Raw genomic sequence first — 21,915 nt, 5'->3', positions numbered from 1 at the left:
TTTCCTTACACGGTTCCTTTAATACAAGTAAAAATTTCAAATTCCTCATTTGTTTAGCCTGAAATCCCTTGCACATTTCCCACAAACTACTTCCTTTTCTCTCTTTTTAGCTGGACTCCCTCTCTTTTTAATGAAGAGAAGTTCAGAGAGTTTTTCCCATGAATAGATGGCGGGCACCTGGGAGTTATGAATTTTAAAGTGATCATTTTCTTTCAGCCCCGCTGGACAATGGGGATCTCCTTTTGACTCACTTTCACAGCTTTGAGAGGCTCTCAGATCAGCCACATTCCAATCAGACTGGAGTCAGATCAGAGCCAGGCTGGACTGCATCAAGGTCTCTCGCACAGAAAGACAAGGAGCAGATGGCCAACACTGAGCTCTCCTCCCCTTTTCAGAGTGCAATGGAAGGCAATGTGGGAAAGCGTTCCCCCAGCATTGCCTATTGATTTCTGAATAGGACCACCACATGCCACCAGCCTGTAGGTATGAACCTCTGTTAACAGATGGTGAGATCATTATGAGCAATTAATTCCTTTAATGTATCAGTGGGAACATGTTGGAAAGGGTGATGCAAGCACAGAGTGAATAGTGAACTTCTCATTCCTCGGGGAGAGCTGCGGCTACATCACTGAGGGATGGGAACAGTCTTTCAAGACCCTGCGCGCACTGAGAACCAGAGTTAGCCATTTGGTCCACAGACACAAGGCATGGTTTTTATTAACTAATCATCCCTCCCTCGTTGAGATGTGATTAACAACAGATTTCTTTCTAGGTCATTTTTGGAGAGACAAACAAATCAAAACAATGGGGGGAAAAAATCCCCAACTATCAACACGGCAGGAACACAGGGAATTTGGTCGTAAAGACGAGGAGGGAATATCGCTACCAAACTTTTTGTTGCATAAAATGTGATTTAGACTGGCTAGGAATTAAAAAGGAGACAGACTATTTTGAACACAACTATGTGTATATAAATAAATGCGAAGAATTCATAATAGGTCTTAGCACTGAAAATAGAAGCATTCAAAATAAGCCCTTAGCAGGCTTGTCAGAAAGTAACTCTGAAAGGAGCTTACAAGTAAGTTATAGATTGTACATTTGAATATAGATATCACATTGAAATGCAGAGAAATCCGCAGAAAATGCTGCATATTTACAGCTACTCATTGTGATCTCAGTAAATTAAAATTCACTGTGCTAATAACAACTCTCAGAGTAGGACATTCCCGCATCATCTGCTTTACATGCATTTATATGACAGGCTTTGTTGTGGTGGTTCTTTTTTTCTTCATTTTAAAGACAGAAGGAAAAACTGAAAGCACAATATAGATGGCTAGTTAGCTCTTGGTCTTAAAGATGACAGCAGAATGTGAACAGGAAATACAGGCAACTATTCACTTATTCATATTTAAATGACACTTTTTGCTTGTAATTAAGACACTCAAGTCGTGTCTCTGTTCATGAAATTTACATAACTGTACAATAGCTTGCCTAAGTGAACAGCAAATGGTAGTTAACCTTGAAGTGTATTATCTTAATTGAATAAATCTGGCTATAGTTCAATAAATTTAAACAGAAATAAATCTTTAAAATACTAAAATATTTTTTTAAATGCTTTTGCTTTTACGTCCTAAGATGGCTTGCTGCTTTTCTTCTAGATTTTTATTTTTGCTGTAACATTGGTCATTTAAAAAAAAAGAAACCATTGCAGAACAACAAAGACATTGATACATGCTTCCTGTTTTTCTCCTTATTGTTCGTGGTTTGAGTCAGTGTCACATTCTGGAAAGCCTTGATAAGAATATCAGAATATTGAATCAAAATGTATAACTTGCCTGTTTGAGATAGTCCCTTACCTACTTTCCCAGTCCCTATTGGACTTGTGTTCTTCCCCTCCCCCACCACAAACCAGCTGAGTATCCCATCACACAGTGAGAAACCTAGGTGGGAGAATATAGATTTTTGCATAGGTTAAATAGAAAAGCCACATTCCACCACTCTCCCATTTAAATCAGATTTACATGGGGTGTAAATCCCTTCAGAATAGAGCCATTCACAAAGAGCTCAGAATGATCCCCTCACAACACTGATTACATTAAATCAGTAGCAATCATGTTTCCTGGATTATGTAGTTACAGCAAGAGAAACTGTGCCTCGTATTTATATTTGTGTGAAATAAGTTAATGAGAAGCCACCTGTGCCTTGTATCAGTTTACAAGAAAAGGCAGAGGAACACAGGTGTTTCAGAAATATTGCTGTGTATTTTTACATGAATTTGCAAACACTAAAAATGAACATATTGTTACTAAATTCAGTGACATACACATTTTGAGTGACAATATTTTGGATTTTGTTTGGGCTGTCTTGTAATTCTTAAAGAATTACAAAAGGCTAGTATCTTGGCCATCAGCAAGAGCTATAATTTGGGCTTTTCTCACTCCCACAATATTCACCATTGTACCTTATGCAACACTGACTGTACATGCTCAGTTCTTATCCACGTTGCTGGTGAGAAGCATTCACACTGTGAATTACCATTTTTCCCAGCATCTAGTGCTACTCAAAAGGCAGCACAATAATACACTAGAAATGCCTTTGTCTGTTAAAACATTATTCTTCATCACTACATGAAAAGCAAATCGTCTTTGTATAGAGGAAGAGTGGCACACAGCAGCTTTGGGAGCTGGGAGAAGGAATTTGTATCAGTAGCTGACCACTCCAAAGAAACACAAGACAGTTTCTTCCTCAGTAAGCAGACACATTGATGTTTTGAACCAAATTTTGGCTGCACCTTCTCATGTCATTAATTGTACTAGAATGACTCCAAGATGATCATTTGGTTTTGCCCTTAAGGAGAACATCCAGGGTGTTGGTTTTTCGCTTGAGGTTTGGACAGGAAAAGAGTGCATTAACAAGAAGTGCTTAATCCCTTAACTTGACACACCACATCTACAATGAAAGCAAATCAGAAAACCTCATCCTTTCATCAGGATCAATTTGGAATGACAATCAAATGATGAATCATGAAATTTCAAGACTAGCTTTCATTTTTGCAACACAATTGAATGACCATACTCAAAATGGATGTGTTCTAACAAGGTTATTTCTAATACTTCTTGAAATTAGGCAAGTAATGGGACAAATATCCTTCAAAGGCTATTCTCAATTTCCCCTATATTTCCTTTTGCCTTCAAATGGAAAAGTAAAAATCAGTATGCACAAAAAGATTCTGTTACAAAAGTCTTAAAACAAATACTTAAAGGACTAGAGAGGGATGCAGCATATCACAATAGTTCCAGATGCTGATGAATTGCAAGAGGAAAAAGAAACCCAGCCAGCAATTCAAAAATTATTCATTCTAGGACAGGAATACACTGACTTACTTTCTCTCCAAAAATGCAGGTAATAAAATCTGATCATTTTGCTCCTGACAAAGATTATAATTGTAGTTTGCAACCAAGACAGCTGAAATCATTAGTCCTCCCCCAACGAGCTGAAGTGGCTCAGTCTGTCTTGGCACAGTCACATGTATTTAGTCTAGATAAATCATACTTTAGAGGCTTATGAAATCCAGCTATTTGAGAATACTCCTAGCAATTCTACACACTCACTGGACTGGTTTGCCAGCACAAGGAGAACTGTACTTCGCAAACTTTGAGCAGAGGATGAGTAGGAGAACTCCAGTGGGCATCTGCCCACAGAACCTGCATTCTTCTGCTGTCAAAGATGGATTTGGATCTGACTTCTCAGGTTTGAGAGTTTTTTCCCCAACTGTTGGTGGCTAACTGTTCAGTACTTATCTATATGGACAGCTTTCCAGAATTAACACATTTTCTAGGAGCTCCCCATAAAGTCACAACACCACCTGCTGAACTTCAAGCTGCTCCTTAGGTTGTTGCCCATGCATTTCTCATACTAACAATTTATGCATATTATATTAATTTTTAGTGAAGCAAAAAATTATATCCTGGATCACTTAAAAATAACTATTTACTATATATTAAAATTTTCCAAAGTGTTTTTAATTACCTTCCCTAATAAACAGTTTCTCTTCTCTCTTTACTAATATGTAGGTTCTTTTTAATTATCATGTCTCTAACAGCACTTTTCCATTACATGAGCACAGACATGACATAAAATTAGAAATATGAATTACTTTCAATTAAGGAAAGGGAATCAGTTTGAATCTGAAAGCAGAGAACATTCTGGCAGTGGCAGTTGTGCAGATGGGGAGGCACTTCAGCAAGCTCCAGGATGTCTGAGCATTTGATTCTGGAGACAAACCTCTTCTACTGCCAAGAGCTAACCCTGGTCAGGGCACAGTGCAGTGTCCACAGAACCAAAAAACTGGCACAGGACAACTTTTCAGTATACCTCCTGACAATTTCACTCCTTTTCAAAGTGCTGGACACTTTTTGGCACAACTGAGATGTAAACTGAGCTTTGTTGCAAGCACACCAGTCCCAGTCTGCTGTTTCATTAGAGTAACTCACTTCAGTCAGATCACACAGGTCCTTCCAGGAGAAGACCGCATCACCACTTTCACCAGTTTCAAATGGAAAATAAGGAGGACAGTGAAGTCATGCTTCAAACTCATATTACTTGCATTTTTTTTTTTTAAATAAGCTTGCAAGATTGGATAGCTACTTCAACTTGAACAGTCACATATAAATCAAGTCGTAGCAGCATTCAGCACCAAAACCTTTGGCAACAGAATGATCTGTTGCTTGCATACCACACACATTAAGTACTTGCAAGTGCTCTAAGTTTTTGTTCATTTTTAACAGCATGTAAAAGCCTTGTCTATAGCCACTATCATCAGCCAGCAGTTCAATTTGATTGGAACCAGTCAGTAGAAGATGAGGAGGCAAAGAAATAGTAGGTATGAGCAAAACTCAAATTCCTCAAGTTCTGAATGCAATACAGCTGTTTGCAGCTTAATCTCTTCTCCAGAACCTATTGAAACACACCAATCATAAACTGCAGGAAAGATGAAACTACCATCTGGAACATCGAGTGTTCAGGAGTATTTGCACAAGTATACATGTAAGAGCAAAACTTCAAACGCCTAAGTTCTCCATAAAACACAAGCAGAAGCCAGATGATGCACATCAAAGTGAGAATAAAGTGTGGGGCTTCTAGGGAGAAAGGAAGGTTGGTTTGTGGGTTTTGGGAATTTTTTGGGTTTGTTTTTGTTTGGGTTTTTTTGTTGCTGTTTGTCTTTAATTCTGAAAGTTTTCTTGGCCAGAACACTGACAAACCTGACCTCTAAAAATTAGCATCTATTGCCAACACTAATATTTATGGACACAGACCTGGTTGAGTTCCCGACTTAAAAATGCAGAGTGTTTCCACACAAGAATGCAGGTAATTTGGAAGCTTCCCTATGTATCACTATGTTCCAAGCCTATAAAATATTATGTTTGTTGGACTCAGAATCTCTTTGTCCCATAGGACAAGTCCCAAGGTAGCAGGGCTTCACGACTTCATCACTGACCTCTTTTATCTGAGGCAAACTTCCAATCTTTCTATCAGTAAGGTGGATTCACAGCCTGGTTAGCAACCCATTTTATAAAACCAGTTTAGTCACTTTCTTCAATACACATATTTGACCTGTAAGCATATTTTTAGGTCAAGGGTCTTGACAGCTGTCCTCAATCCCAGCATTTTTTAGGCATACACCAGTCATTTAACTGCCTATTTCCAACTCCCAGAAAGCCTCCCTGCAAAGCAGCTGGGGTTTTCTCATGCCACTGGAATAGCTCCTTCAAGAGAGAAACAACAGCTCTCAGCTAGAGAGGAAGAAAAGGAAACCAAAAGCCAAATCACAGCATGCTGCAACCTGCCACCATGGTCTCATCAGAGTAGCATTAACAATTCCAAAGTTTTTTTTTCCTTTCCAAGCTTGTCCTGCATGGATGGCAAATAGCATGCAAACATTGTCTTACCTTTCCCACAGAAGGAGCACACCTGAGCATGCTTTCTTCACTACTCACTTTCAGAACACCTGAAAATGAAAATTTCATTTTTATCATGGGGCACTGTGCATATATTTATATATTGTGGGGCTATTCCTCTCCAGTCTCTTTCATACTGCCTCTGTGCATTTCTGCATGAAGATACCAATTCATTGAAAAAAATGCATTGGAAGGCTACCCTCTTGACTAGAATTCAAAAACATACAAGCCCATTTCTCAAAGAGACCCATTAAGGCTCCTGTTAGACCCAACAAGAGCATTAGTGATGAAAATGCATTTGAAGTTTAAGCTGACTTCAGGGACCAAAAACAACCAAATCCCAACACAGAAAGCATGTTTCTGCATGTCTTTGTAGTCTACAGTTACCATTCTGATCCTGTGTTGTGTCAGAAACACACAGATAGCTACAAAACCAGCTATGCTATGCTGGCAAAGTGCCCTGTGAGCCCAGTGCCCGGGTTTCATCAGGGCGTTATCTGTCATCCTCTGAAAGGCAATCAAAATTTAGAGATGCTTAGCAGCATCTTCCCTGACTTGCATGAAAAGATGCCAAGCAAATACTGATGATAAAAGGTATACTCTTACAGAAGTTAAATCACAGCACAAAGTTCAAATAAGGCTCTAATTACCTGAGCTTATTGCAACTTTTGTTGTTTGGTAAGTCATGGAGAAATCATAGCATCACTTAAACCAGTAGACACTTTAATAGCAACTTCAGAGTTCAAAATTCCCTTGAGATATAGCTAGTTTAATTTTACAGAAAGCTACAGGATAAGATTCCCCAAAGATTGCAGGGCATTTAGAGTCACAGGTATATACAAGTTCTTGGAACAGACACTTATGGACAGTAGTTTCATGCATCAAACCCCATACAGGTGCAGTACAAAAGGTATAAACCATGTTATTGTGTGAGGATTAACCCAATACCTTTGATATTAATAGGAGTGTAACCCTCCTGGAAAACAATGGGTTTGATGAAAGCAGCCTTCATCAGAGCTCTTCAATAACATGCTGGTCATCTGACAACTGCTCTTCTGAACAGTCAGCTTCATCCAAATCTACTTCAGCAAAGGTATGGACGGTTGAAATCAAAATAAAAATAAAAAAACAAAAAGAAGATTTTTTTCTGCCCTCCTCAGATTGTCAACACTCACACAACATGATTTCCAATTCTAGTAAAGGAAAACATTACAAGGGAACACCTCTCTGCCGAAGCATATTACAAATCACTGTAGTTTCAGACCAGCCTGCACAGAACCAGCCTGCCAAGAACCCCACAAGACACTTTTGCTTTGTCATGTGGATAAGGTTCAAAGTCAGGAAGCAAGAAAGTTCACTTCTGTCCGAGTTGAGAGGCATGTGAATGTGAGCTGCTGACACAACAGGCAGCAGAGAGTAAGAATTTCACCTCGTGGGTGAGGATTCAAGACTGTTGTCTTTATTTTCTTCCCACCCCCACCCCTTCCTATAGTATCCAAACACTCATCCTCCTCTGTAGGAATATTGGTTGTCCTTCCAAATTCTAAATTCAGTGCAGACAGTCAGAAGAAAGACATATAATATAGTCTGTAAGGGTCAAAAAATTCTATACCTCTGAAATAAAATTTTCCAACTGTAAGTGTCAGATAGCAAAGGATTCTTTATCTTCATTGGCCACACAAGTACTTTTGCACATCTGAATTTGTCTAGTGTCAGCTGTTAGCTACTTGCTTGTTCTGTTGCATACCATTATTCCATAATCCATTTAATCTGTCATTGCTCAGTGTTGCTGATTAAAGAGGCCAATCCCATATTTCTCCTCCATGTTCTGGCCATTCATTCCCACTATCTCCATTGCATCAGTATTAACCAAATAACCAAGTAAGCTGAAAGCCAAATAATTGTTTGGTTTATGCAGGTTAGGCAACTCATCTGGCAACAAACTCCCCCAGTTTCACCCAGGAAGCACAAAAACCAGAGCTGGCACAAGGGAGAGGCAAAAATAAGCAAATAGATGACAGTGGGAATGCCCTTTTCAGCAGACACGTTGAATTATGCCAGATAAAACAGATCAAGGAACTACAATACTAATCTGTCAAATTAATCAGTGTAACACCTCAGTTTGGGAAGAATGTAGAGAACTCTCTGTTAAAAGAACACTTAATCAGGACTAGGTGTCCTAAACCACGTGCTTAGCTTCTTCAAAAGATGCTGAGAAAACCTGTGGGTAAAATACTCCGGTTTGTTACAATGCAGTGATAGCATTCTAATGATCTCTTCTGGCTTTTAAACCTATGCAACTTATGTGAGAACAGTACTACCCTTTCTCAAATACACTGGTATATTAGAAATTTATCAACCCCCTAACAAATTATTTACATTTCTTAAGAAAGAATTTGCACCTCTTATCCATTAGTTTAATCCCTGCCATGAATAGCTTAAGAATGGTTACTTGCATTCTGCATTAAAGTGGCAGACAATGGTTTCCCTTCCTCAGTAAGGTGGGGGGGAGGAGTGAAAAAAGAGTATCTACAATTATGGCATTGCTCTTTCATTTCCCAGTGCATACAAAATCCTAACTGAAGCCACAACTCCATTTTATCCCAACTTTAGCACGGGATGAGCTTTTCATTAAGTCAAAAGACTCTCAATGCATGATGTATGGGGTCTGCATAAATATAGATAAGGCTTTCACATTTCTGCACCCAGTTTGGTGGTAAAAGTAGGTGTGAGGGCTGCTTTATTTAAAAAACACAGATCTTCAGTCAAAAATGGTGCTTAAATCTCTTTAGAATCCAATCGGTTTTATATGGAACTTCACACTTCTTTCTGTACTGAGTTTCACTAAGATCCTTAAATATATTATAATGAAAAGCTGATTAAAACGACAGGATTTACTGACATCTTGCCACTGAGGAGGGGGGAAAAAAAAGGAATTAAAAAAAAAAAAAATCAAGACTAAAGAAGAATGTTCTACAGGTTTTCACTGCCTCCTGCTGGCCTCAAGGCCAATGTTTTGGCAGGCATATGGTGCCAGGGCACTTGCCATTCTTTTGCTCAGGGTGCCACCAAGACAGATTCTCACAATCCAGCCCAGAGAGAAAGGGTCACGCAGTGGGCTTCCAGCTGCCAGGCTCAGCACTGAGCAATAAGCACCAAGGTGCAGTGCTCTTGATCTCACCTCCCAGGCACATGGCTGGGTGATCAAACAGGCCTTTGATCCAGCTGCTTTTGGCACGCCAAGTTTGAAAGAAGGACAAAGGCTGAAGAGCTGCTCCCACGGCTCAGGACCCATTATCGAGTGGGGTTTCAGAGCTCCTGCTTTGCTCTGATGCAGCCTCACAGTCTGACATCCCTTGGCAGATGTGGTCCCTCTCTCAACACAGGGCTCAAAGTGCCACCGAGGCAGTGGCACAGTGGTGACAAAACCAGCAGCCTGTTCTGGGCTGGTCCAGCTAGCCCAAGTACAGCAGGGTATTGATGCTTGCAAAGCACAAACTGTCTCTGCTGGAGGTAGCTTAGAAATTCGCTCAACTCTGTGCACTATCCTGTGGTAACACACAGCAAAAATTTGGGAAATTTAGTTTTTATTGCTCTCTCTTACACACATGCCCTTCAACATGTATCCCACAGGCATTGTTGCTGTACAAGAAGGCTCAGGTTCCTAAATTCCAAAGAATTCACAGCCAGTGTTTAGCACACATCATCACAAGTGTTGGCTCTTAATGCTTCATTTTGAAGGTCTTAAATGTTAAATTCTGCTATAAATCATCCCTTCTGGAAAACTTCAAACATCAATGGACTCCTCAAAAGCATCTGGTTAAGTTGTGGGTAGAGCATAAAGTTTTATTCAAACCACAAAGGCCTATAGGAAAAGAAGAATTGAAAATAAATAAATAAAACACAACAAACAAAACCCTTAAAATAATTGGCTTTGCCACCTGCACGTAAATCCTAAGGAGTTCAGCCGGAATACCCAGTACTTCTTCACAAAACACATTCAGGATTGCAGTTCCAGTTTGAAAGTTCATGATGCCAAGGCCATTTGAAAGCTGTGCTTGGATTATTCAGCTCATTTATTTTTAAACTGTACAATTTGTTTGATGCTCAAGACACCCCTAAAAACCCTTAAAGAACCTGACTGCAAGAAAATATCTCCTGGCCTATTGCACATACTAAGAAACACATGGGCTGCCTCATGAGGAAATCTAAAAAAACAGTTTCTTCCTCACAATTCAGCTTCCCACTTGAACTCAGCCCTCCAGACAACAATTTTCCCTTTCACACTTCCAAACACCTTCCAGGCTCTCCAAGAAACACCAAGTTCAATCTCTGAATTTCTGAAAAGTCATTAAGATCAGGGCAGACACAGTACGTCCATTCTTGATTCTATGAAGTAAAATACAGAACCTTGAGGATTTTAATATTTCTAACAAAAAGTGAAACTTCTGCCTTCCACAGCCACAGATTTGTACCACCCCTCTTCCCACAATGGCCAACCAGGACTTTTGTGAACAGTATCACAGCCAGAAGACCATTGGTTCATTTCTCTTTATTTTCTTTTCCAGATCCTGCTTTCTCAAATGGTAATAACACCAAGTACCACCCTATTTCTAGTTTGGGTGTCATGATTTTTGTCTGTGGGGTTTTTTTAAAATGAAGGATCAAGGCCTAGAGGAACACTAACAGTTTTGCTAAAGCAGTTGTTGCTGTAAGTACAATTTGCAGCATGCAGACTAATTCACGAGTGATCACAGAATGAAGAGTGAAATATGAAACAAAATTTTACACTGTCACCTGAGGCTGGTGGGATGTAAATATTTTATATATAAGGATATATATGCATGATTTAATGTGCAAGTCTATGTCTTACACAATTAGGTCTAAGGGTCTAAAATTTAGCATGCCTCCCTGACACCACAGTCATGAATTACTCCGAAACACTGAATACAACACATTGCTTTGGACCAGGATAATAGACTGAAGATACACAAAACAAACACATCAAAACCTACTTAGGTCCTGCAGTGGTCACCCACTATTGTACAGACACAGAAAAAGGAGCTTCAAAAGCTGTTTTTGCGAAGAACAGCTCTGTTGCCTGCATTCACAGGGCTTCTCATATTTGTTGAAGTTTGATTATTAAGCATTTTATTTCTAAGCTCCAATATCCTAAATGGATTATTTGTTTTCAAACCACTGAGATGAGTTAAATTCTGCTCTACTTATGCTCCCTCCATTCTCCCTACACACGAGAAAAATCAATGCAGTTCTTTAAATTTTTTTACAATTTCTGTTTAATCATAGGCTAAATGTTACTATTTACAAAAGATAAAGCAGATCTTAAAGTTATGTTTGAAACTGTAGCAAGTGCTTGTTCTTTCCAAGAGCATCCCAGCAAACAGGGCTTATGAAGTGTATTCCTGCTAGTTATAAGTGTGCAGGGACTTCTTCTAAATACTAATACCTCACTTTTTCTTGAACATTTAGGGAAAAAAATCTTTAAGTATTATGCAAAATACAGAAACTTCATCTCAAAAGATAATTCAATCAGGCTTGCTACTATGCAATCTATTTGCAGTGTCTCTGTAACTATGCAGCTGCAAGCATATGAGCCCTTACCAACACAAAGGCAAAGATTGGGAAACTAAAAATGGAAGTCTGCTCTGAAATAAAGAGTTATATATACAGGATTTTTTTTTCCATCTCCATTCCGAGTTTTATCCAAAAGAGGAAGATCAGTCCCTTAGTTCTTATTTATCACAATCCTGCAGGAACAATATCCCCTGTGGCGTGTGGGTATATTCTCCAAGCACAAAGAGGAAATGGTGCAGAGAATTTCATTCATCTCAGTATCTTTAGCTGTCCAAAAGTCAGCATCTAATCTTAACTAGACATCTAGGCTGCCTCAACAGAGGGAGAAGCATCTCCAGACAGTGATTCATCTCACCAGGAAACTATTTCAGCTGAGGTGGGGGGAACAACCTGCACAGGTACCTGGAGAGCATGATCACTCTTCTCTGACCAGAAAGGGGCCATCCTGATGAGCATTCCCAAACTCTTAAAGAGCATCACGGAATCAGCACATGTCCACGTGGCTCTGTGTCACAACACAAGGTGTTTACATCTGAGCAAGATTAAAGCTAGGTAGCTGAGGGGCTGACATCACCTCCATGACAACAGAACACCACACACAGGCACTACAGAGCCATCCTAAGAGCTCCCAGACCACATGGAATTCTAGCTGTAGGTGGATTGCTGCTTCTTTGTAAGACAGCTTAGGACTGTTTGTCTAGACCACAATCATCACAGCAATTTCTGACACAGAGGTTACAAAACCTCGTTCACAGAGCCTTGTAAAGCAGCAGAGTTCTCTGGTTGCTCTGCTTGGCTTTCCAGCTGCAGAAGAGGATGAACACCATGGATTGCTGCTGGGTAATGAACAAGCCTCTCACCAGTCTTCAGAGCCATTAAGAACCTGCAGCTGCAGGCACAGCTCTCTGCATCATCCTCCAGGCATCCAGCTACAGAGACCTCCTGTTTAAGGTGTACTCTTCTGGCAGGTTCCTTTTCCACACCACATTCAGTAACCTGTGCCCTGAACTGATAGTTTTTCCTCCAATGAACTCATTCCATGTAAAGATCAGGATTTTTATTTCCTATCACAAAGAGCAATCAAGCAAGGAATTTGACATTCTGATCCATCTAGCAAAAGATACATTATCCCCAAATATCATCTTCCCATCTTGAAGCCTTATTACTGAAACTGCCGCTATGATCTGCAATTATCTAATGCCTCTATCTGCTGAGAAATTGCTTACACAAACTGTCCCAAACACAGGCAGCAAGCAGAAGGAGTGCTCTTAAGGACATTTAAATAAAACCATGATCATTGGGTAAACTTGTCCTCTCAGAAGGAAAGCAATGAAATATAAGCCATGGGTCACAATTCAATATTGGCATAGCTCAATGGCACCTGGAAGGCACCTGCCAAACTCAAGCTTTCATTTTCACCTACAGAACAAAGCAGATTTCAGTGTGGAATTAGTGCTTTACAACAGCATTTGACTGTTGCTTGAAAGTCCAGCCTCTTAAATGTAGGAATCTCCACCATCTAGGAGGAATTGATACAACAAGGATTCTGACATCCCTCAAAGAGGATGAGTTGGGGTTTCAGACGCATCTGAGGGGGAAAATGGGACTGCCAGTGGGTTGCGATGTTGCTAGTGCTAAAAATTTTGTATTTCAGCAGTATGCAGGTGACATGTTCCACAAGTACAGTTCTCAAATTAAACAAAAAATATGGGACAAGGAATGAAATCACAATTTTTTAAACATTTAGGTCTTGTTTCCAAGGGGTCCTTGAAGATCAAAGGCAGAAGTCAGATGCACCATTTGAACAGCAAGCTCAGTACAGGCTTCAAAGCTCAGAAAACCAGAAGTTGCCCAACTGGAAGTTAAATTTGATTTATTCAGCAGCATTGGACTGGGAGGGGCACAGCAGCTTCTCTGTATTTCACAATGGAAACTCTTCTTTATTCATTCTGCCTAATTATATACTGACACTGGAAAATTACATTATGAGGGCAGTAACTTCTCTAAATAATTGTCACTCAAAGACATTCTGCAATGCTTTGTGATGTCTCCCAAAGCAGGCTATCCGAAGACTGCAGACAGTTTTATGCCAGAACAATTGGTTCATATACGATTGAGGTATTTTGTTTTCTACAGCTTCACATTAAAAAAGCAGCTGCAACACCTGTTGGCCTAAGACATCTCATGTGTGTTTCATTTATCTGTTGGATCAGCCACTGGAAATCTGGCCCCAACACTAAATCTGAGATTATGCAAACTGGCCAGACTTAAGAGCATTTGTCTTTGGCCTGACTGGAGTTAACAGAATGTTTGTCCAAGACAAAAGTTGCATTTTAGGTCTCAAGAGCTTGGATCTTATCTTGCAGTTTGACCATTGAACAGAACTAACACAGAGTCACGAGGCTGCTTGGAACACTAGGCACCAGCCTGCAAGAGCTGGCCACGTGATGTCCAGGATTCACCAGTCAGACAGGAGAAAAGCAGGAGGTTGGGTGGGTTCATCTGAGAAAATGTGGGTTTGAAGAATGGACACAGCCAGCTACTGAGGTCTCAAAGACTATTAGCAATACAGCAATTAAATTAATTAACAAGGATGTTTCAAGCTTTACCTGCTCGAGACTCTGACCAAGTCAAATTTTCAAGGTTATCCATCTTTGGATATTCTGATGGCTACTCTGAATGGAGGAATGAATGCAGAGCAAAGACCCTGAAATATCACCTCTATATTTGAAAAATCAGATTTTTCAAGATCAGCCCTTAATATTGGAAGGCATCAGGCAAGAATTTAAAGAGTAGGAGAGTCAGCACCCTCAGTCTTTCAAATCAACAAGAGACTCTCCATAGAATTACATCTAATAAGCCTTAGGATGCCTAGTTCAAGTCACTCACTTTAATGTTTCTGTGGTAGCATGCAGTAGGTTTTCTGACACACACTATTATAGATAGCAACTACTCCGTCAAGACTGCCTTGAAATGTGTTTTCGAAGGAAAGGAGAAGTAAAAATCCTGCACTTACTCTTGCTTGTAACACTATCCTGAGATGCTGCTATTCCAGATTTGAAGGTGAAAAAAGAATGCATCTGGAAGGTATTGTGGCAAAACAAAAGCTCAGCCATTTAAAAGCAAATAAAGACGCAGTTACCTGTTTTTAATAGTGCTCATTATTCAGACTCCTCCAAAAAAAATACTACATAGATGAACACTGCTAGCCTCACTCACAGAGAAAAGAGGATTTATTTCTGTCTATAGAGATGTAAAACTTGAGTATAGGCACACATACACTCTTTTAGTAAGCCTCAACTTCTTTTACAGTAGGATTTCCAGACCCTAATTATCACCTCAATTTTTTTTTTTAATGGTTCATATAATGTTCTTGCCCAAGTTGATATTCTTATCTTTCCCTCATAAAATTATCCTCTAAACAAAAGCTTTTTATCCATGCTTCACATCACAATTCTCCTTGGTCCTCGTGACACACAATGATGCTCCAGCAATTCTCTGGGCATGGTGTGATAATGTATTGGCACAGGCCCTTGAAAGAATAAACAAAGCAGAGTAAGCATACTTTCTGTTTACTTGCATGGGAAGATTAGCTCAGTACTAGATCTTCTGGCTGTGGTGACTAATTGTGGTTTGCTCATCTGGGCAGATTTGCTAAGAAAGTTCCTGGTAGGCACTATTCATTGGAGCTGCTTAACACCCAACATGAATTGAGATTATCCCAGTGTGCTGTTTGATGCCATATGATCCCACACAGACTAAACTCCTAGTGACTTCCAATCAAAGTTTACCTCAATTGCACGTTTTTGGTCAGCTGTTGTACTCAAGCACAATTGTAAAACATGGTAAAAGCGAAGCTGAAAAAGACAAAGGCTAAAGATGAAGCCAATTCTATGAACTTTTATTTGGTAACTCGTTTTTTTTGCAGATGATAAAAGTGGTTCCACCCATAATGAGACAGAAAGACTAATCAAACCTGCAGACTAAAATATTTTACATGCCCACACCTTTTTGTAGATAACTTACTGATACTCATTTCAGCCATTCCTCTCTTTGTGCAATATTCCCTGGTTTAATTACTGAGAATAGAAAACTTCTGATTACCCTGCATTAGGGGAATCACAGCAAAATGCAGCTGCTTTATGGTCAGTTTTCCATTTCTATCATCTCTCTGAGCATCTGTGCACAATGTTAGCGATTATGAGTTGTACCATTCATTCCCCAGCAGGAGAAACAGTGCCAGAAATTCTGCTGTGTGTTTTGCTTGGCAAAAAATAGAAATCCCTCTGGAAAAAGAAAAGGGAATGAAAGCAGAAAAAAAAAAAAAAAAAAAAAAAAAAAAAAAAAAGCAGGTACCCGAGTCTGTTGCATTTTTCTTTTGGTTTTGTTCAGAACAAGTTTCCAAGTGCAAGCAGGTGAAAACAAGCCTTGTACAGTTCCAACATTATGACAGAACAATAGGAAGATTTAAGTGTGGCCATACACTGTGATATGGCCTGACTCTCACAAGTTGACAGACATTTCTGGTTAATTTTACTCTTTTCCCCAATCTTCAAAATAATTGAACATTGGAGTAGAAATCAAAGAACATATGTTTTTCCATCAGACTTGCAGTTTTGAAAAGATCTGAGGATTCATTTTGAATTTATGTCAGAGAACTTCAAACAAAGAAATATTTTTGGACCATAGTGCCTAGCAATGAAACTACCTAGCGACGGATAATGGAAAAAAAATCTTCTTTTTTTTGTAAGTCAGAGTAAGGCAGTTATCATGTAACAGCTTCTTACACGACATTTTATAATAATTGGAAAGATATTTCTGTAAAAACAGCATAGATTTTTTTTTTCCCTGTTTTAGTAGATTTTAAGAAGATTTTGGAGACAGAAAATTTTCAGAGACAGTATCTGATTATTTATGAATTTACAAGTATCCTCTAATGCCCCCCTAAAGCCAATGACCCTTCCTCAATTTAAGAATGCAATACGACCCCTATAGTGACAGGTGTAGCATACAGCAACAGACCCAAGTCTTCCTTTTGTCATTTGAAAGAACCTTCAACAGAGGTTAAAGCTCCCTGTGTGTAGTGCCCTGATTAAATACCTCACCAATGAACATTCTCCTTCTAGCCAGCAGCAATTTTAGATTTCCTTGTAGCATATTCTCCTTCTTAAAGGTTCTGGTATGCTTGTTTTTATGCTTTCATTCAAACACATGGCAGCAGTGGGACAGTAAGTTTCAAACCTGAACACCCGGACATCCTGTAACTCTGCCCTCACACGATCAGTGCAGGAAAAAAAAAAAAATGGAACTGTTAAAAATTCTGCTCAAAGTACTCCACCTTTGATGCCATAGAAGGACAGTAAAGTCACCAGGGAGTGCCAGGTCAGCATGGCCAGGCAGCAAACCCCGTGGGTACCAGGGCGCATAGCAAACCATGGTGCCCTGATTTGTACCTGGATTTAAAGGAGCTTTCACACAGGTTCAGAACAGGGCAACTGAAATGACAGCATAAAGACACAATTGACTTCTGGCCTCCCCACAGGAAAAGCCTGGCCAGCCTCAAGGATAAGAGGACTCAGTGTTTAGTCTTTTTAATTAGCTGTTTTTCCTCAGTACCCTTTTAATTATTTTTACATGGTACCCACTGGGGAGGCTGCATGGAATTCATTTTTCTTTAGGGAAGAGAGATCTCGGGGCCCCTGGCAGCATTCTTCTAGTTTGCTTTCTCTGAGACTGGTCTCTTTACCAGTAGAATCAGCAGGACCATGGGAGTTAATAAGCAGCTGGCCAGATGGTGCCTGTCCAAAGGTGTTGGCTTTGTAGACAACTGGAACTTCTCTTTGGGAATAAAATCAGTGATACAGGAGAGCCAGCCTGCATTTCAATCAAGTACAAGCAGGCAGACTATTAGTGGAGATAATTACCTTGCCTTTTTCTTCCCTCCTCCTTCCCCCCTCCGCTTTCCCAAAACCAGTGGATACAGACGCTGGGAGTGAGAAACAAAGGATTCCCAGTGTTAAAAAGAACATTCTTCCAAACACCATAAGGAGAAAGCTAAGAGTTATTTATTCAGATGCAGAATTCAACAATTACACCCCCACTGCTGAGTTAATACCTATGAAATAATGAAATGGCATGCAGCAAAAAAAGCTTTTGATACCAATTACTTAAAAACAAGTTAAAGACGTACTCTATTGGTTTTTGCTAATCAGGTCACTCTTATGGCTTTCTGACCATTATGAGAAGGTATTTCAAGTGTTGATGATGCAGCCCTGACCATGCCACCAACTATGCTACTACTGTCTCAACTAGCATCATGCTCACATTCCAATAAGGAAAATGTTTCAGTGCAGCTCAGGCCTGATGGGAGAATCTACCTACACATCAAAACAAAGTCACTGAGTTTATTGCACATCAGAAAAACATCTACATGGTTACAAAAGAACTTTTCTGCCAGAGTAGTCAGTAAATAGCATGAGACTGTTGATGTTTTTCTCCTCAGAGAAATATGAGAGCTAAGATAGCAAATAGGAGTTTGAGCTTGTTTTCCTTTTTTACCACACACACAGGACTACCACGAACTAGTCACTTCTGTAGCCTCTGCTCTACCTCTCTGAAAGGCAGAGCACAGGTTATCTTAGTGTGGTGCCTTTGGGACACAAACCCTAATAATCCTCAAAAATTGGAGTTACCAAGAAACTCAACACTGGTGCTCTGATACAGAATCAAAATAAGGACTTGCATGAACTCTTTACTCCTTTCCTTGAAACAAGGCTGAACTAATTTGCTCTTCCAGAAAGTTCCCTCTGCCTGTAAATACATGCTTGCTTTCAGAAAGCTGCTTCTTTAGGCAACATTAGCATCTATTCCAGCTATCCCACTGACACCACTCCACAAAAGGTGTGTGAATTTGGAGAGATGGCACGCAAGCTCCCTCAGAGCTGCAGCCATCAAGTCCTACAGTGGATAAGCCCCTTCTTTCCACCCCACAGCACAGCCATGTAAACTTGCTCTGTTTGTGCTGTTGTTAAGAAAACAGATCAATGAAATAGTCAGAATGTTTGCACCTCTCTAGTAGTGGGAGGCAATTCACTGCTCTTTACTACCTGAGAGAGCTTCTGGAGTTGGAAGCTTTGGGCAAGAGCAAGTTCTCTGAAAACAGACTGTTCTGACAGTATTGAGGCCAGCAGAGGAATGTAACTCATTCCAAATTCACATTGTTTCCTGCTCCATCATGTATTTAAGCTCCCACATGCAGAGCCTGACTGCAGTTCATACCCCTTTCTAGGAAGAAAAGAAAAAAGATGAAGAAAAAAAAAAAGCTCTCTCCTCAAGTATCTTGGTAAATAGATCCATTGCACAGAAATCCAGATTATTCATAAATCCTAATTTAAAAGGATTTTTTTTTTTGCACATTACTAGGCCAATATGAATAGCCTTTTCAGAATCCTCACTGACAAGTGCAAACTGAAAGCTGCTTTGTAGTCTCCATGTTTCTCATGCAAGATTCATACTAGGTAAACAATCAAATTATCAACATTGCATTGTGTCCAAAACTGCCACCAGCTAGAATAGACTTACAGAGAATGTTCCTACACTGAATGCAGAAAATATTTTCTGCAATGTCAAGTAAATCCTCCATTCAGATGACCTATGAATAGCAGCATTTGTGAAAAGCACAAAACCAGAAAAACCACTAGCACACTTTCCTGTGCTTTCATGCCCTGACACTTCTCTCACCATATTATCCTCTTTTCCCATCTGTGTAATGCCAATCACAGTATAAAAATTCAACTGCAGATAGATCCTCAGAGTCCACATAACAGAAGTTTTGCATGACTGCATTAATTTCTAAGTTACAAATCTGTGATTTGTCTTCCTCCTTCCCAGCTCTCACAAATGGACATCATATGTTCACTAATGCCATTCTCTCCTTTTAAAAATCCCATACAGATTTATCTGCTGTCTTTCTGTTTGCAGCTATATCCCTAACATAATGGATCATGGCCTTGGAATAACAAAATTAAAGCACCAGGGAAAAAAAAAAAATCACACAGAGAAAAGTATTAGATCAAAAGACTCCATAGTAAGATGTATTCATCAGCTCCTCATCAACTGCAGTTCTCTTTCCCTAACACTTGTGTTACTCCCCTACTTAAACTGCAATATGGATGCAGACCAACAGGCTTGTATCTTCATGTAATTGAGGAAATGTCTCTGCTTTGCTGATGCACTCTGCCATAATATACAAATAGCACAACAGGATTAATCTGCCACCTCTGACACCTTGTCCATTACAGAACCCTTGACTCACACTCATTCAGGTGAGAAGGGCCTCAAGAAGCCTGTTATCCAACTAATCCCTCAAAAAGGTCAGCTAGAATCAAACCAGCTTACTCAGGGTTTTATTCAGTCCAACCTTGAAAGCCCCCAGTCCTGGAGGGCCTCCAAGCAATCTGTTCCGTTTCCTGACTGTTCTCACAGGGAAGGTGATTCTCCTCCAAGACAGTCCACGACACTGGTTCTCACTCACTTCCTACATCTACGCAGATAGTTGCTCCAAGAGGACTCCTTCCATGCTTTTCCCAAAGAGTGAAGAGAGCCTGAGGAGCCTGCAGGTCACTGTATTGCACTTTTAACCTTTCCTGGAGATAGGCACAACGTTTGGCTTTGTCCAGGAGTTGGGGCTCTTCCCCAAACTCCATGACTATTCAAAGACCCCACATTCATACAGACATGAACCAGCTCTCTCAGCAGTCTTGGGTGCAGCCTGTTTTGTCCCACTGACTCGGATGGTTCAAGTTCTCCCGAGTTTTCCCTGACATGCTCCTTGTCCCTTGATGGGGCTAAATGCCCTTTTTGAACTCTTTCATTAGGAAATGAGGTCTGTGGAACCTCACTGGTGAGGACTGAGGCAAAAGGGACACAGGTACCTCAGCCTTACCTGTGCCCTGAGCCACTAATTCACACATCCCACTCAGAAACATGCCCCATTCTTGTCCCAGAGCCCTGTGACTATTCCTGCACACTCCATCCTTGTCCCAAACCTTGTGGCTAATCTTGGTACACTCAGCACACCCTGTCAGTACCACTGGTGCTCAGATGGGTTTGCAGCAGGAGGGGACAGTCAAAAAGATAGACAAGCCTCAGCAGACTTCCCACACCATTTCAAGTCTGAGCACCTGGTAGGCACCAAACCCACAAGGGCTTCAGGTCCGTGTGCTGCCTCCATCCCACACATGAGAGATTCTCCAGCAAACATCATCCTCCTCTTTGTGCAGAAACACATAAATTAAACTGTGTCTGACACCTCCCCTGAAGGCCATATTTTCAGGGCACAGCACCTGTTCTGTAACTACAGAATAAGCCTGCTGCAGGTGCAGAATTTCAGGGCTTTGGGAGAGCATTCCAGAATAGTACAGAAGATAAACAACTGATTAAATGAAAGAACTATTTGTCTTAATACAATTGTTTTTTAAAAAGAACCCAAACCAACAACTTCCTCTACGTGTTTAAAAAGCTCAAAGGATAAAAGTATTTGCTCAGTTAAAGACAAAACATTTGCACAATTCTTACCCAATGAGCGACTCTGTGAAAACAGCAATATAAGATTCCCCCACCTGAACAAGTTTCAGCAATCTCTCTTCACGTTCCCAGCTTTGTACATGCATTTAGGAGAAGCATTTCCCTCCCTCCTGCACCAAGTCACACACAATTGGTTTGCTATGTCTCAACAGCCCCCTTCAAAGTAACACCAGTATAATTATTTAGTTTGTAATGAATTTCCATGGGTAAAACAGACTGGAACAAAGCAAACACTCTGCAGATAGAAACAGGGATTCAACCCCACAGCTCAGCCCAACATGGTTGCACTCAGTATTGAAGCTTTTGCCAGAACAGCAGTGATACCTCACACTACCACTACCACCACCAACCACGACCAAAACTACATAGAAACAAATGATTAAAAATACACCATTTTATACCAGACCATAGGCAATGGATGTTTACATAAGATCTGGTTTACTACAGACCAGAAATATTTTCCAGAAATTAGGAATGAAACTTCACAGAAGTTACAGCCTTTACCTCATACAATAATGACCACTGCATTATCTCCCAAAGATATTGAAGCATTCCTTATGATTTCTAACTAGCCATAACGACCAGCAGAAACCAGATTTCATTGCAAGTTCCTTCATTAAACTCTGGACTTGTTACATGCTCATCTAGATAAGCAGTGGAATTTTAGCTAGCTGTTATCTAAGGTATAGGTGACATTTTAAGGGCAAAATAATTACATGCAATTGAGCCCTTTTCCCTATGGCTGTTCATAGGATCATTAAGCAGGTAGTGTGCATTG

The sequence above is a fragment of the Haemorhous mexicanus genome, chromosome 1, assembly GCF_027477595.1.
Source record: "Haemorhous mexicanus isolate bHaeMex1 chromosome 1, bHaeMex1.pri, whole genome shotgun sequence".
Classification (NCBI taxonomy): domain Eukaryota; kingdom Metazoa; phylum Chordata; class Aves; order Passeriformes; family Fringillidae; genus Haemorhous; species Haemorhous mexicanus.
This window is presented reverse-complemented; position numbering follows the sequence as displayed.